General features: G+C 36.0%; 1 protein-coding gene across 5 annotated transcripts in view; it reads left to right on the forward strand.

The window, feature by feature from the left end:
• Nucleotides 1–7309, forward strand: part of AKAP6 (A-kinase anchoring protein 6) — a 624611-nt gene extending 617302 nt beyond the window's left edge. For all 5 annotated transcript variants that reach the window (XM_055097463.1, XM_014347547.3, XM_034937404.3 and 2 more), the window contains one exon: nucleotides 1822–7309. The gene's annotated coding sequence lies outside the window, so the exon portion shown is untranslated. The remainder of the gene's footprint in view (nucleotides 1–1821) is intronic.
• Nucleotides 7310–13741: the final 6432 nt, after the last annotated feature.

Below are 13741 nucleotides of genomic sequence, written 5' to 3' on the forward strand. Positions count from 1 at the left end.
GTATGAGTGTGGTGTTTTGGGGGGTGGGTTGAGGAGCTGTATTTACTTACAGTGCATATATTTCCTTTAGAACTTTTTAGCTTTATTGCCTTTTCTACTTTATTGGTCTGTAAATGTGATAGTTGGTGGCCAGTAGATTTTAGATTTTAGGCAATTACTTGTATTTATGCATGCTCAAGTACACACATAAAGAGTTTTAAATGCTGCTGCTCAGATTTTACAAACTGAGAAAGCTGTAAGAGCAAACATTTCTCATGCACACAGCACAATTCCCATTCTGTTAATTGGATTGACATTAGGTGCTTAATATTTTCCAAAGCTGGTCAACTAGGTTTAAGAAACTACCTTTGGTGATTGTGTATGAATTTTTCACTAGACAATACAGGTATAATCTTATCAAACTTACCTTTAAAATCACTTTAATAAACCAATGTTTTGCTGGATGTGAAGTGTCTTTAAATTATCTGGCACTTCTGAATAACTAGCCCTGCTATGCTAAATGACAAGGATGTTACTGGGCATCACCTATCATCTATCTCACCTCACACACACACACACACTCACACCCCAGATCTGTGCCTCAGCCAATTGGCCTTCCCATTTCCAAGTGGGCCAAGTTGAAAGAATTGATTACCTAGAGAGAATTTAAATGCCAGCATTTAGTAAGACCAGATTTGCCTCACCTAAGGAATCCCTATTCTGTGGCCAGATTTCAAATGAGTCATGTCCTCAGCATTTGAACAATGCACTGGGCTTTCTTGTGTTACTGCATTATTTTACTATACCAAATTTCATCCCATCTGTTTCTGTCTGTCTCCCCCAGTTCTTTATCTAATTTTTCTTCTTTCTCCAACTCCAGCCAAACCACTTTTTGTTAAGGTTTTTCTGGCTCTTAAGTTGAAAGATTGTAGAAAAACAGAGAGCAAGACAAAGAGAATATTCGTTCTTGAAGGACAGTAAAACAACCTGATATGAGACATCAGAACTCAGTTTAAGCCCAGACAAGCAAAAGCCTGCTTTCTTTGAGAGCTGGTGGAGGGGACTTACAATAGTTGCATCCTGCATTGCCTAAACTTGGTATTTAGGTGTTCCTCACATTTGACCAGTTGCTTTTAGCCATTTAGAAATAGGCAGAATGGATCGAGTTTGGAACAAATTTATATCATAGCCATGAGATGTACAAATATAATTGAATCCGTCTCGTTTCCACAATGCTGTATGTACCTTAAATGAAATGCATTACTATTTGAGCTAGAAGCCCCAGTTGTATCTTTTTATAGGCTGAAACACTTAGGATAATCACAATGTTATGAATATTTCACCACTATACAATAGTGGAATTGTTCGATATCATGCATAAAATCACTGCAGGAAGGGTTAAGCCTGAGAGCCTATCAGTTCCCAGTCTGTGGAATCATTGTACATTGTAAATACTTTGCCACATCACTTGGCATCAGCGGCCTCACATTTTCATATTGGTTTGAAGCTATTTTGATGTTCCAAACTGAGTGCACAGGCAAAAGAGTGGATGACATCCAGAGAAAAGGTCAAACTTGATGATTTTTCTTGTTTTCTTTGAAACCACGTCTTTAAAAAAAAAAAAAAATCAATGTATTTTTCACATCTACGCTGAGACTTTTTTTGTCAGTAATGTGAAGCTTGGGCTATTAAAATTATTTATATTTTATGTATCTTTTTATTTCAGAACATTAGCAAGTAGTCCCACAATTGCAGCCTTCAATGGTTCCTCAAAGGGCTTGGTGTTGCTAATGAAAAATACATTTCTGAAACCTTTTCTTGTCACTTTTTTGTTTCTTGTAGATACGCCTGGCTGCAACTCAGGGGTGGCCTCATCCTCCCGCCCTGGGCTGGCCTCTGGTTCCATCACGTTTGTCACTGCCGTTTATTACATTGACTTCTCCCAAGATGAATCTTCCTTCCAAATGTGTTTTCTCCACACGAGCCTTGTGATCTGAATGTGTGCGCTGGTTCTCTTTAGGTGATCGTCTTTGAAGTTCAGCAAAGCTGCTTGTTCTCCCATGGATTCCTGTCCCAAGCTACCTCTACCAACCCTCTCTCTCCAGCTAGACTTTTCTCTTTGCCTCCTCCCTTCCCTTCCACTCTTTCAAGTTCTGCAGTTCACCAACTGGTGATCCATTAAATTCTCCTGTCTAGAATGACCCCCCGCCAGTACTTGACCAATTTCATGTATCAATCTGGATTTTTTTTAACGGTATAATGACTGTGTTTATTGAAAGAGTTTTACCTAAAAAGCCAACATTTGAACTGATTGCAGCATAGAGAAGAAACACTGGTCCTTCTTTCAAAATTAAGCAACTATTAAAAGCGCCATTTTCTTTATTTCATTTAAAAAATAATCTATGCAGCATTTCAAGAAACAACCATATGGTGTTGTATATTATAAACTGGTGACATTCTACTATTGAATTATGTACAACATTTTCATTTTTTATGCTTCTTGAGGTGGTAATGAGAAAAAAGTTTTTTAAAAAAGTGTGCCTTGCTGTATTTCTTATACCATTTATTAAAAAGCTGCTTTCACGGTAAAATTATGTTGGTTTGAAAGGAGGAAATAGCAAGGTTAAGATGTGTGAATAATTTCTGTATATATGTATAACCAAGTACAAACATTGATGTATAATGACAGTATAAAATGCTTTCATGTTTGTGATGTCTAGTGATGTGGAAAATATAAGCCTTAAATCCATTAGATTGCATGGTAATTAAAATTGGCATAATAAACACAGATTATTGGGGGAAAAGGAAAATTAGTGATCTCTTCTACTATGTTCTTTACCAAATTGTTGCATCTGGTTCTGAAAAAGTATAGCATGTAGCAGCTTCCAAACATATTCATATTGCTTAAGAGGCTTAACATTACCTAAACTAGAGACTAGACATAAAGCCTTCAGTTTTCAAAATCTTTCTGGTCACTATAAAGATCTTGGAACAGCAAATGATTAAATGTCAGTTCCCCTAAACCAATAAACATTTATACTAGATTTTTTATTTCTACTTATCATTAATGATTTAATGTTGGATTTCAGGATACCTTGTATGTCTTAATTTATTTTAAATATTTATTTTGAATGAGTTTGATAGAAAGCTAGTAGAAAAGTATAGAAAATTTGACTATTATTTATAGATTTCAGGTATATTTATATGTGTAAAAGAAATTGACAAAGAAATATTTCATCTGGCCTTTACTGACTCCTGTTAAATGCAGTTTTAAATTTATATCGTAACACCTACTTAAGTGCCCGACACAGTAGGTATTCAATAAAAATTTACTGAATTAAAGGATTAAACTAGGTGACATGGTGACATCTATCCTTTTATTTTGACACTAAAACATGGACACAACTAGAAAAAGGTACAATGCAATATAAAGTCACAATAGATAATATATATCAAATTTCTAAAAGGTAAAGAATGTTGTGGGTTCATGCAGTCACAGGAATGACAATCATTCAACAGATAGTTCAGAAACACTTTTTATCTGCAAGGCACTATTCTAGATCCAGAAGATGCAATGTTGAACAAACAGACAAAGCCCTGCCCTCAGAAGGCTGTCCTGCATTAGGAACAAGTGAACACACAAATGACATGAAGTATTTGTTGCAGAGCTGAGGAACAGAGCAAATGTAGTGATAGAAGCGCAATGAGAGAAGCAGCAGTGGGTACAAGGAGGAAGAAGAAGGGCTTGCAGAGAGTGGAAAGTTAGTGGAATATTCATGAAACTTCATTGCAGGGGTAATAGAAGAAAAAGTAAATTGGGAGGACTTAATGAAAGGTCTTTTAAAAAGTTAACTTGGAGCTTTTGTATGTAAAATGCTAGGTAATAAGGACACTTTGTACAGGCTGTTTTGCACCTGATTTTATTTATCATTAGTGCCACGCCAAGATCATTTAGACGATGCTTATCTGTAATTCTACCACTTTAATAACTATTTGTATTTTTATGCCCCTTCTGATCTTTTCCATACATATTTCTAAATGGATAAATTATTCTAGGCTTCTTAATAGGTAGTAATTTGTTCAAAAGCGGTTTTAGCCAGACATCTAGTTGCAGTGTTCAAGAGGATTATGGGGGAAAGAGATTAGAGATAATTGTCTAGTTAGGGGGCAGCTGGAGAAAATAAGCTAAGTTTGCAATAACAGAGTACACAAGTATAGTGGCCCAGGATGTAGTGAAAGAACAAATCCTAGAGTCTTCGAAATTTCTAAGGGCATTCTAGACCTCTGTTGGGATATGGTATTATTTTACATACTGACACAACCTAAATTTTCTTTGGGTAGTAACTAATGTCAAGTCTACATCGACTGGTAAAACATTCAAAGAACAAACTGACAATGATGTTCTACCTAGTTGTTACATGCTCATGGAAGACTGTGCAGTATTGAAAGTATTTGTTAATTATCTGCTTAGTATTAACACTAAATTTGTAGAATGACTTTCAGGTTTGTTGAACAATGCCTTTTCAGGTTGGAAGAAGAAAAATAGCCTCAATCTCCCACCCCATGTAGGCACTACCTCCCCAATTACCCTTAGAAAATGATCACACCAACTCTGCCTACACACTTCCAGTGATAGTGGTTCATTGTCTGTTAAGGCAAACTGTTCCACTGTTGGGCATATCTCTTTGTTAGAAAGTTCTTTCTTAGGTTGCTAAAATCTGCCTAGTACCCCGCTACCCTGTTCTGTCTTATGGAGCAGCCCAGATTATCTTTACTCCCTCTTTCTCATGGCAACCCTGAAGATAATCAAGGCCAGTTACTCATCATCTCCCAACCACTGTTTCCTCAACTGCCCTTCATATGTCATGGTTTTCAGATCCATTCCAACCTGACTGAATGTTAACAGACAGAATTCTTCAAATTAAGGAACTGTCTTCATCATCATACATGTAGAAAAGAATCTGAACATTTAAGTGCGAAGTTTTCTCTAGAAATATATTCAAGATATGTTTATTCTATTATTGTAAATTTCAATAAATAAATAAGAATCCATGACTTCCTTCAGTGGCCCAGTCCAGTGCCTAAGTCATCTTGAATCTTCTCCTTACATCAAATACAAACCTAACCTCTTTCCAAGTAGGGCACTCCCTGTGCTTATTTATTCATTTATTCAGCCATTCAGCAAACATTTATTAAATGGCTACCTATGTGAGGCACTATATTTGGCATTAGGTATATAAAGGCAACTAACACATGGTATCTGTCTCCAAAGGTTTACAGCTTTTCTTCTGAAAGTGCCTTTTGTGTCCTTGAATAGAGTGATTATGACTTTTGTCTCAATTAAATGATGACCTTATTTAGTTTCTGATGAAGTTTCTCTACATTTAAGAAAATCTAGTGAGCAAAACGGTATACAAAATCATCTGGATCTGACTACCAGAAAAAGTAAAGTGGTTTTAATTACAGAAAGAAAAATATTTGTTAGATTTCTGGTCACTGAATAAATATGCATCTTATACAACACAGAACAACCTAAATTTAGGGCTTCTGGAAACCTGAGTTTGTTGACTTTGTTGTGTTTGGTTCATCCGGACTAGGTTTCACCCATTCTATAATTCCTAGAAACAAACTAGATGAAAATATCAATGAAATGATCCAGGTCTTTCTTACAAGTCAATTTGCTTTAGCTTCCAAAAGAAGTTGAAATTTTTTAGAATTTTAAAGAAAAACTCACTTTTCAAATGTCATATAATTCTTATATTTTAAATATAAATTGAGCCAACTAAATTTACCGCTATATTTTTTCTACATATTCTTTTTTCAATTTTCATTTTGAAAAAATTCAGACCTATGTAAAAGTTGAGAGTAGAACAAAGATACTTGGTACTCATCCCTCAGGTTCATTTATTGTTAATATTTCACCATATTTACTTCATCTCTGTATACACACACACTTTTTTGTATGATTAAATCATTTGAAATTAAATTGTAGAGTATGATACTTCATCTGCAAATACTTCAGCATGTATTAACTGAGAACATGGGTATTCTTCTACAAGTCTACAATACCATCTTCATACTCAAGAAGTGTAACATTGGCTGGGCGTGGTGGCTCACGCCTGTAATCCCAGCACTTTGGGAGGCCGAGGCGTGTGGATCACCTAAGGTCAGGAGTTCGAGATCAGCCTGGCCAACATGGTGAAACCCCGTCTCTACTAAAAATACAAAAATTAGCCAGGCGTGGTAGCTGTAATCCCAGCTACTTGGGAGGCTGAGGCAGGAGAATCGCTTGAAGCCGGGAGGCAGAGGTTGCAGTGAGCCGAGATTGCACCACTGCACTCCAGCCTGGGCAAGAAGAGTGAAATTTTGTCTCAAAAAAAAAATGTAATATTAATACAATAATACCTGATAGTTTATATTCAAGTTTCTCTAAATACCCAAATTATGTCCTCTTATAGTTGTTTTTGTTTTAATACAGTATTCAAACAAAGATCACACACTGCTTTTAGTTTCCAAGTCTTTTTTTTTTTTTTTAAATCTTGCATAGTTTCCCTGTGCTTTTACTCTATTTTTCTTTGGGCTTTTATAACATCGACAGTTCTGAAAAGTCCAGGCCAGTTTTGCAGAATGATCCACAATCTTGATGGGTCTAGTTGTTTTCTCATTGTTAAACTCAGGGTAAACTTTTTTTTGTCAAGTAAATACATAGGTGACTTTGCATTCACAGCCACTCTTTAATGAAGATTGATTGAATAACTGACATTCCTGATATGTTTTAAAGTTCACAGCTTACTCTTTCAGCCCATGCTTCATCCATCTAAGGCAAGGGTCAGCAAACTGTGGCATGTGGGCCAAATTCAGCTCATTGCCTGTTCTGGTTTGACCCGTTTGAACAATTGACGAGCTTCAAACAATTTTTACATTTTTTAGTAGTTAAACAAAAGAATACTTCATGACATGTGAAAATCATATGAAATTTAAATTTTGGTGTCCATGTATAAAGTTTTATTAGAACACATCCACGCACATTTGTTTCCATAGTCTATGGATGCTTTGACACTATACAAGTTACGTACTTGCAACAAAAGCCATATGGCCTGCAAAACCTAAAACATTTACTATCTGGATCATTACAGAAAGTTTTCTGATCCCTGGTCTATGATATTCTAAATTCCGACACATTTTCTTAGGATAGATTTCCATTTGCAAATTCAATGTAAGACACAAACACCTGCAATAGTTGTGTTTTTTTTCTTTTTACTTCCTAGATTTTATTGCATTCTCAACTTGTTTCATATTACCTTAAAAAATAAAGTGCACTTAAAGATTGTTTCACATCCACAGTTTGTTTAAGGATTTAAATTTAGTTCACTATTACTGCCTGGCTTTGATTGATTTAGAGGGTTAGTCAATTACAGACTAAATAATTAGTTCAATCAAAACCATCAGAAAAATTGACACAAACTCACTTCCATGCACCAATAAACTGGAATCCTTTCTTTAAATGTTTTTCTAAAGCAATCCGAGGAATTAAATTCAGGCCATTTCACAGTCAGTTTTTTTCAAATTCATTTTTCAACTCAAAGGCAAAACCATGATCAAAATATTGTATATAGTACACCTTCAGTTCCCAACTGCTGAATTTACCAAGGAATTAAGTATTCACCACAAACCCTGGTGTGGCCATAGGTGGACACTCTAATTAAAAAGAATAGTCCTTCTTTTCTTAAATTCACCTTTGATAGCACTGCCACACGTCTGGGAAGGGAACATTCAAGGAAACCATATAGCCACTTCTTTTTTAAAAGCAGCCACATACATTCTGTATAACAATGGCCCTTTAGTTTGAGAGTTGCCACATATTTGCATTTCCAGAGTAAAATAATAGGATGACGTGGGCGGGTCAGGCCCACAATAGTATGGTTTCTTTGGCAAAGGCATTTTGGCCAATGCCGTAAGACCATTCTGGCCCTTGATTAATGGGTTCTCACCAAAGCAGAAATTACGCAGCGCTTATTTGTCCTTGCATTTTGAAGTAAATCATTGCCTGCATAAAGCAACTTTTTTGTCTCTTTTCCATTGCAACACACAGGACTTGGAATGTGTTCATACGTGTAAGACTGTCTTAGTCTGCCCAGACTGCTTGGACTGTGTTGTTTATAAACAACAGAATTTATTGCTCAAAGTTCTGGAGACTGGGAAGTTCAAGATCAAGTTGCCAGCAGATTCAGTGTCTGAGGAGGGCTCACTTTCTGTTTCACTGATGCACCTTACTGCATCCTCATCTGGTGGAAGGGGCAGTGAACAAGCTCCCTTGGGCCCCTTTTACAAAAGCACTAATTCCATTCATGAAGACTTCACAACTTAATCACCTCCCAAAGGCTCCATCTCTTAATACGATCACATTGGGGATTAGGTTTCAACATACCAATTTTGGGGGTACACAAATATTGAGGTGATAGACACTTCCAGGCTTTTGCCAAACATTAGTAAACAATTTCCAGTGAATACTCTGCCCCATTCTCTCCTACTCAAGCAGAGTATCTTAAGGCAGCAGATTGGAGTGACATTACTTTAAGGGTAACTTTGAAGCCAATCTAATTCATACTCAAAAAAGTATTCCAAAATTTTGGTACTCTATTATGGGTTACAAACCCCTTGTGACACCATATTTAAGAGCCACTGCTATTGAGGCTTGCACTCTCTTGCTTGAAATGAGGTGCTCCCAAACCTGGGAGACGGCTCCCAAAGAACAAGAGAATCAACCCCATCGTGCATTTATGTGCTGCCCCAGATAATCCACAGGCGCAAAGAACTTGAGCTTCCTGGTGTGTTCTTCAGAAAAAAAGGAATTCAAAAAGCAAATGTAAAATGCAACAGGACTTGGCCTCAAAGTGATGTTGGAAAAATAGCCAGTCCTGATGACTTGGTCGAGGTAACTTGCTTTGCCCACTGTTAACTACAGAGCCATATGATAATGGAACATCAAGGTTTTCCAGATAAACCCAAGGCTTTTTGTGTCTGTACCTTGTAACCTGTCATGTTCATCAACGTTTTAGACTGTACCATTGCTCTTTCTCCCTTCTTTATTCATTTTCTATGGGGACGTTTGACTAGGATCACCAGATGTAGATTTGGTAATTTTTCCATACCATTAAGATGTATGATAATGGATTTTATTAATTTAACACAAATGCATGAAAATATGATGTAATAAGAAACAATCCTGAAATTATTAAAACATTTCTTTGTCCTTACTTAAACCTAACCTGCCATTTTAAAAGACACCTAACTCTATAAACAAATGGGCCATTACAGACGTAAAACAAATATTATTCAGTGAAATTTATTCAAGGACTTAAAATGATTGAAGGCATTAGGATCATAAAAATGCATAAGATCCTCTTTTAAATCCCAATATTCCCTAACCACTGGTTTATAAAAAATACTCTAAGGTTTATAGAATTAGTTTGGTTCTGTTAGTTGATCAAGTTACTTACACTAAGTCAGCAATTCAAAACAAATAATTCCCTCTGTGTGTGTTTGTTTGCTTGCAAATATGTTTCATTTTAAAGTGTCTTTTTATATAGAAAGCCAAGTTGGTGGAATTTATCTTGTCATTAAAATGATGTGAAAATCAAATCATTCTTCATATTTGTGCTCTTATCCCTGCCGATCTCAAATAACTAATGATGCTTACGGCAAGGTTTTATAAAGTGAAAACTCCTTAACTTTTCAGGAAACAATTCTATTTTTACATATGTACCATTTGCCTCTTTCCTAAACACTTCTATCAGTGTTCTAAGTTCCATATATTCTTTTGTAATTTACCAGTGACATCTTCCCATGCAAACTATATTTAAAAATATTTTTTAGTAAGTTAAATTACTAATCATTTACAGGTTGAGGCATTTTCTATAGGAATGAAATAATGCTCTAGTGGGTAAAACTTTTTTTAAAAAGACAAAACAGATTCTGTTTGATTCAGAATGATTGGACAACAGACTATTCTTATCAACCTTAGGGTGTGATTTTTTAACTCATTTGTGACTTACTGGCAACTCAAACAGTTTTAAACAAAACTTAATCCTTGATGGTTCAGCTTCACCATATGATTACCAATTATTGTTTAGTGTTGTAGATGAGTGAATTATAGGAAATCAGGCTAAATAAGTAAACATACTCTGGATGTTATTTTTTAAATCAATCTAATAAATCATTATCCCTTGAGTGCTTGCTATATGCCAGGCACTGTGCTAAGCACTTTACATACTCAATTTAATCTTCACAATACTCTATGATTGGTGCTATCCATTCTATATAATAAGGAAATTATCTCATTTGTAATCGAGATAAATAAGGATTTGCAGTAGTCCTCCCTTACCCAGTCTCTTTTTGCATGCGGTTTCAGTTACCTGCAGTCCCAAAATATTAAATGGGAAATTCCAGAAATAATCAATTTATACATTTTAAATTGCATACAGTTCTGAGTTGCTTAATGACATTTCCTGCAGTCCCTCCTTGTCCCGTCTGGAGGCGAATCCTCTCTCTGTCCAGTGTCTTCACTCTATAGGTGCTGCCCATCATTAGTCACCCAGTAGCATCTTGGTTATCAGAGCGACTGTCTTGATATCACAGTGCTTGAGTTGAAGCAACCCTTGAACCTAAAGTGCAAGAGTAGTGATGCTGGCAATTCGGATTTGCCAAAGAGAAGCTGTCAAGTGCTTCCTTTAAATGAAAAGATGAAAGTTCTCAATAAGGAAAGATAACAAATAGTATGCCTAGGTTGCTACAATCTATGGTAAGAGCAAATCTTCTATCCATGAAATTGTGAAGGAAGAAAAAGAAATCCATGCTAGTTTTGCTGTTACAAACTGTAAAAGTTACAGCCACAGTGTATAATAACTTTTGTTGCAGTATAGTGTTGTAATTGTTCTATTTAATTGTTGTTGTTAATTTCTGTGCCTAATTTACAAATTAAACCTTATCATAGGTATGTATGTGTAGGGAAAAACATGGTTTAGCTATAGGATTTCATACTATCCCAGATTTCAGGCATCCATTGGGGGTCTTGGAATGTATCCTTCGAAGATAAGGGAGGATTACTGTAGTGAATGGTTCCCATTTAATATCCACATATACCTTGCTAAATTTCCTGCCTATATTAAATGCTTATTAAATATACAATTCATGCCAAAACTGAAGAAAGGACTTTCATTTTAAAAAGTATTTCTTATAAAAATTCTATAGGAGAAGTGATAGCTAAATTAGCGCTTGAAAAAGGCCAAAGAAAATTGTATACTGTATATAATTATGCCTCATTATGACCTCTGCACATTTTCCAGAAAAGTTAGGCATTAAAAACACACACAACAGGAACACCTTAAAGGTCAGAGCCTGATGAAAGAAAAATGCAATACTTCATTATGAAGAATGAGATTAATGTTCTAGTACGAACATACATTTTTATCATTACATTTTGCTCAAGAAATACTTTAAAACATGCAACTTCTCATTGTGTATTTTGTTTAATATCTGAGGTGGTGGAGAGAGAGAATTCTATGAAGTATAAATTTCAATTTAGTGAAATAAAAATGTGGGTTTTGCTGTATTCCTAGCACCCTTTATGTGACTCTTCTTTACATGAGACTTCACCCCTCTCCTTCCAAAGACATTCTGGCTTTAAGAGTAAACACTAAAGTCTCAGTGCGCAAAAAGTTTAATTCAAAATTTCTCATTATTTTCAAGAGCTGCTTTCCTAAGATAGCACAGTTTGTGCATCATATTTGCTAGATTCACCACTGGCAGGACACCTGCTATAAACATTTAAAATAACAAATGACAACTGTTTTTTTACTTTTTAAAAATTATTTTAGGTTTATAAAATATTGCAAAACCAAAAATAGTACACTTTAACCACACTCACCTTTTGTTAATATTTCACCCCATTTGCTTTATCATTTATGAACTCTATCTACCTGTCTGTCTATGTATCTGTCTCTCTATCTATCAGTCTATGTATTTATCTGTTTTTTACTTTTCTGAACCATTTGAAGGTAAGTTGCACACATCATGGCCTTTTATCCCTGAATGTTTCATTGTATATTTCCTAATGCGTATGTAGTTATATTCTCTTAAATAACCATAGTACAGTTATCAACTTTATAAATTTCCATTGATGCATTATTTCTATCGAATCCTTTCACGTTCCAATTTTGTGAGTTTTCCTAATAATATCTTTTATAGCATTTCCCCCCCTTCAGTACATGATTTGGGTATTAAATTTAGATGTCGTATCTCTTTAGCCTCCTTTAATCTGGAGCCATTTTTCCAGCTTTTCTTTGTCTTGTTATGACATTGACAATTTTGAAGACTAGACCCCCCCGCCCCCCCGCCCCCCCGCCCCACACACACTTTTTGACCAGATTTTTCTTCAGTTTTTGTTTGCCCTTTCCTTGGGATGAGATTGAATTTACGCATTCTCAGCAGAAATGTTGCATGGGTGGTGGTCTCTCCTCAGAGTATCATATCTGGAGAAATGCAATGTCCATCTGTCCCCCATACGTTATGTTAATTTTGATCATTTTGTGGAGAGATGCTTTAAAACCATGCAAATATCCTGCCCTCTTCAAGTTTTCTCCTATATTTAGCATCAATGGGTAATTCTTGTCTAATCAATCTTTACCAAGATGGTTGTGAAATTGTTTTTCCAACTCTAGTACTCTGTCCACATTTATCACTTGGCCCTTTGTATTACCCAGTAAAATCCCTTCCTTCACTCCTACTTATTTACCTCTTTATCATAGACAGAAACTTATGAATTCCTTTTCCCCAATTATTTATAATTTATTACTTAAATTATTTTGGGCTCAAATTGTCCCAGGTTTGGCCAGTGGGAGCCTCTTCAATCTGGGTCTTGTATCCTTGTGACCTCTTTTAAACAATTTCTTAATTTCTTACAAAGTGCTCTGGTCTTGCACCTAAGTGTCCCAACTCTTGAATCAGCCATGTCTCTGAGGATCCCTGGTTCTTTTTAATAGGGATTGGCATTAGAGGCCAAGATTTTAGTGTTAGGTATGTTTATTGCTACTAGGGTATCTTTGCTTCTTGATGCTTTCAGCCAACAAGGTTAGGAAATATGTGAACGTCTATACACATTAATGTAAACATATATACAATTTTATATGCACAAAGGCATATTCATACACACATATAAATGTGTATACACACATATTTTAGAAATCAAGAGCTCACATCAATGTCTCCAATTCTAGTCCATTCTCACAGGATTCTTTCTTTACTTCCCTGATTCCATATTTGTATTTCCCTTCTTTCACTATAAGAACCATGGATAACAACATCAACATATATACCCATTTGCTAAATAGCATAATACATTTAAAATAGTGTCAGAATTGCTTAAAAACCATTATAATCAACCTACTTAAAAGAGTTCAGGATTCATTTACAATTATCCCATCTCCTACCCTCCCCTTCCCAAATACCCAGTGCTATTCAATACTAAGGGTATGTGGTTAAATACGGTGTTCCAAAGTTCATAAGCTACATGGATTGGTTTCTTTCTCCCCTTCCCTTCCCTCCCCTCCCCTCCCCTCCCTCCCCTCCCCCTCCCTCCCCTCCCCCTCCCTCCCCTCCCCCTCCCTTCCCCCTCCCCTCCCCTCCCTCCTGTCCTCTTCCTCTCCTCTCCTCCCCTCCCCCATCCCCTCCCCTCCCCTCCCTTCCCTTCCCTTCCTTCTCTCTT

This window comes from Pan paniscus, chromosome 15, assembly GCF_029289425.2.
Source record: "Pan paniscus chromosome 15, NHGRI_mPanPan1-v2.0_pri, whole genome shotgun sequence".
In the NCBI taxonomy this organism is placed as follows: Eukaryota; Metazoa; Chordata; class Mammalia; order Primates; family Hominidae; genus Pan; species Pan paniscus.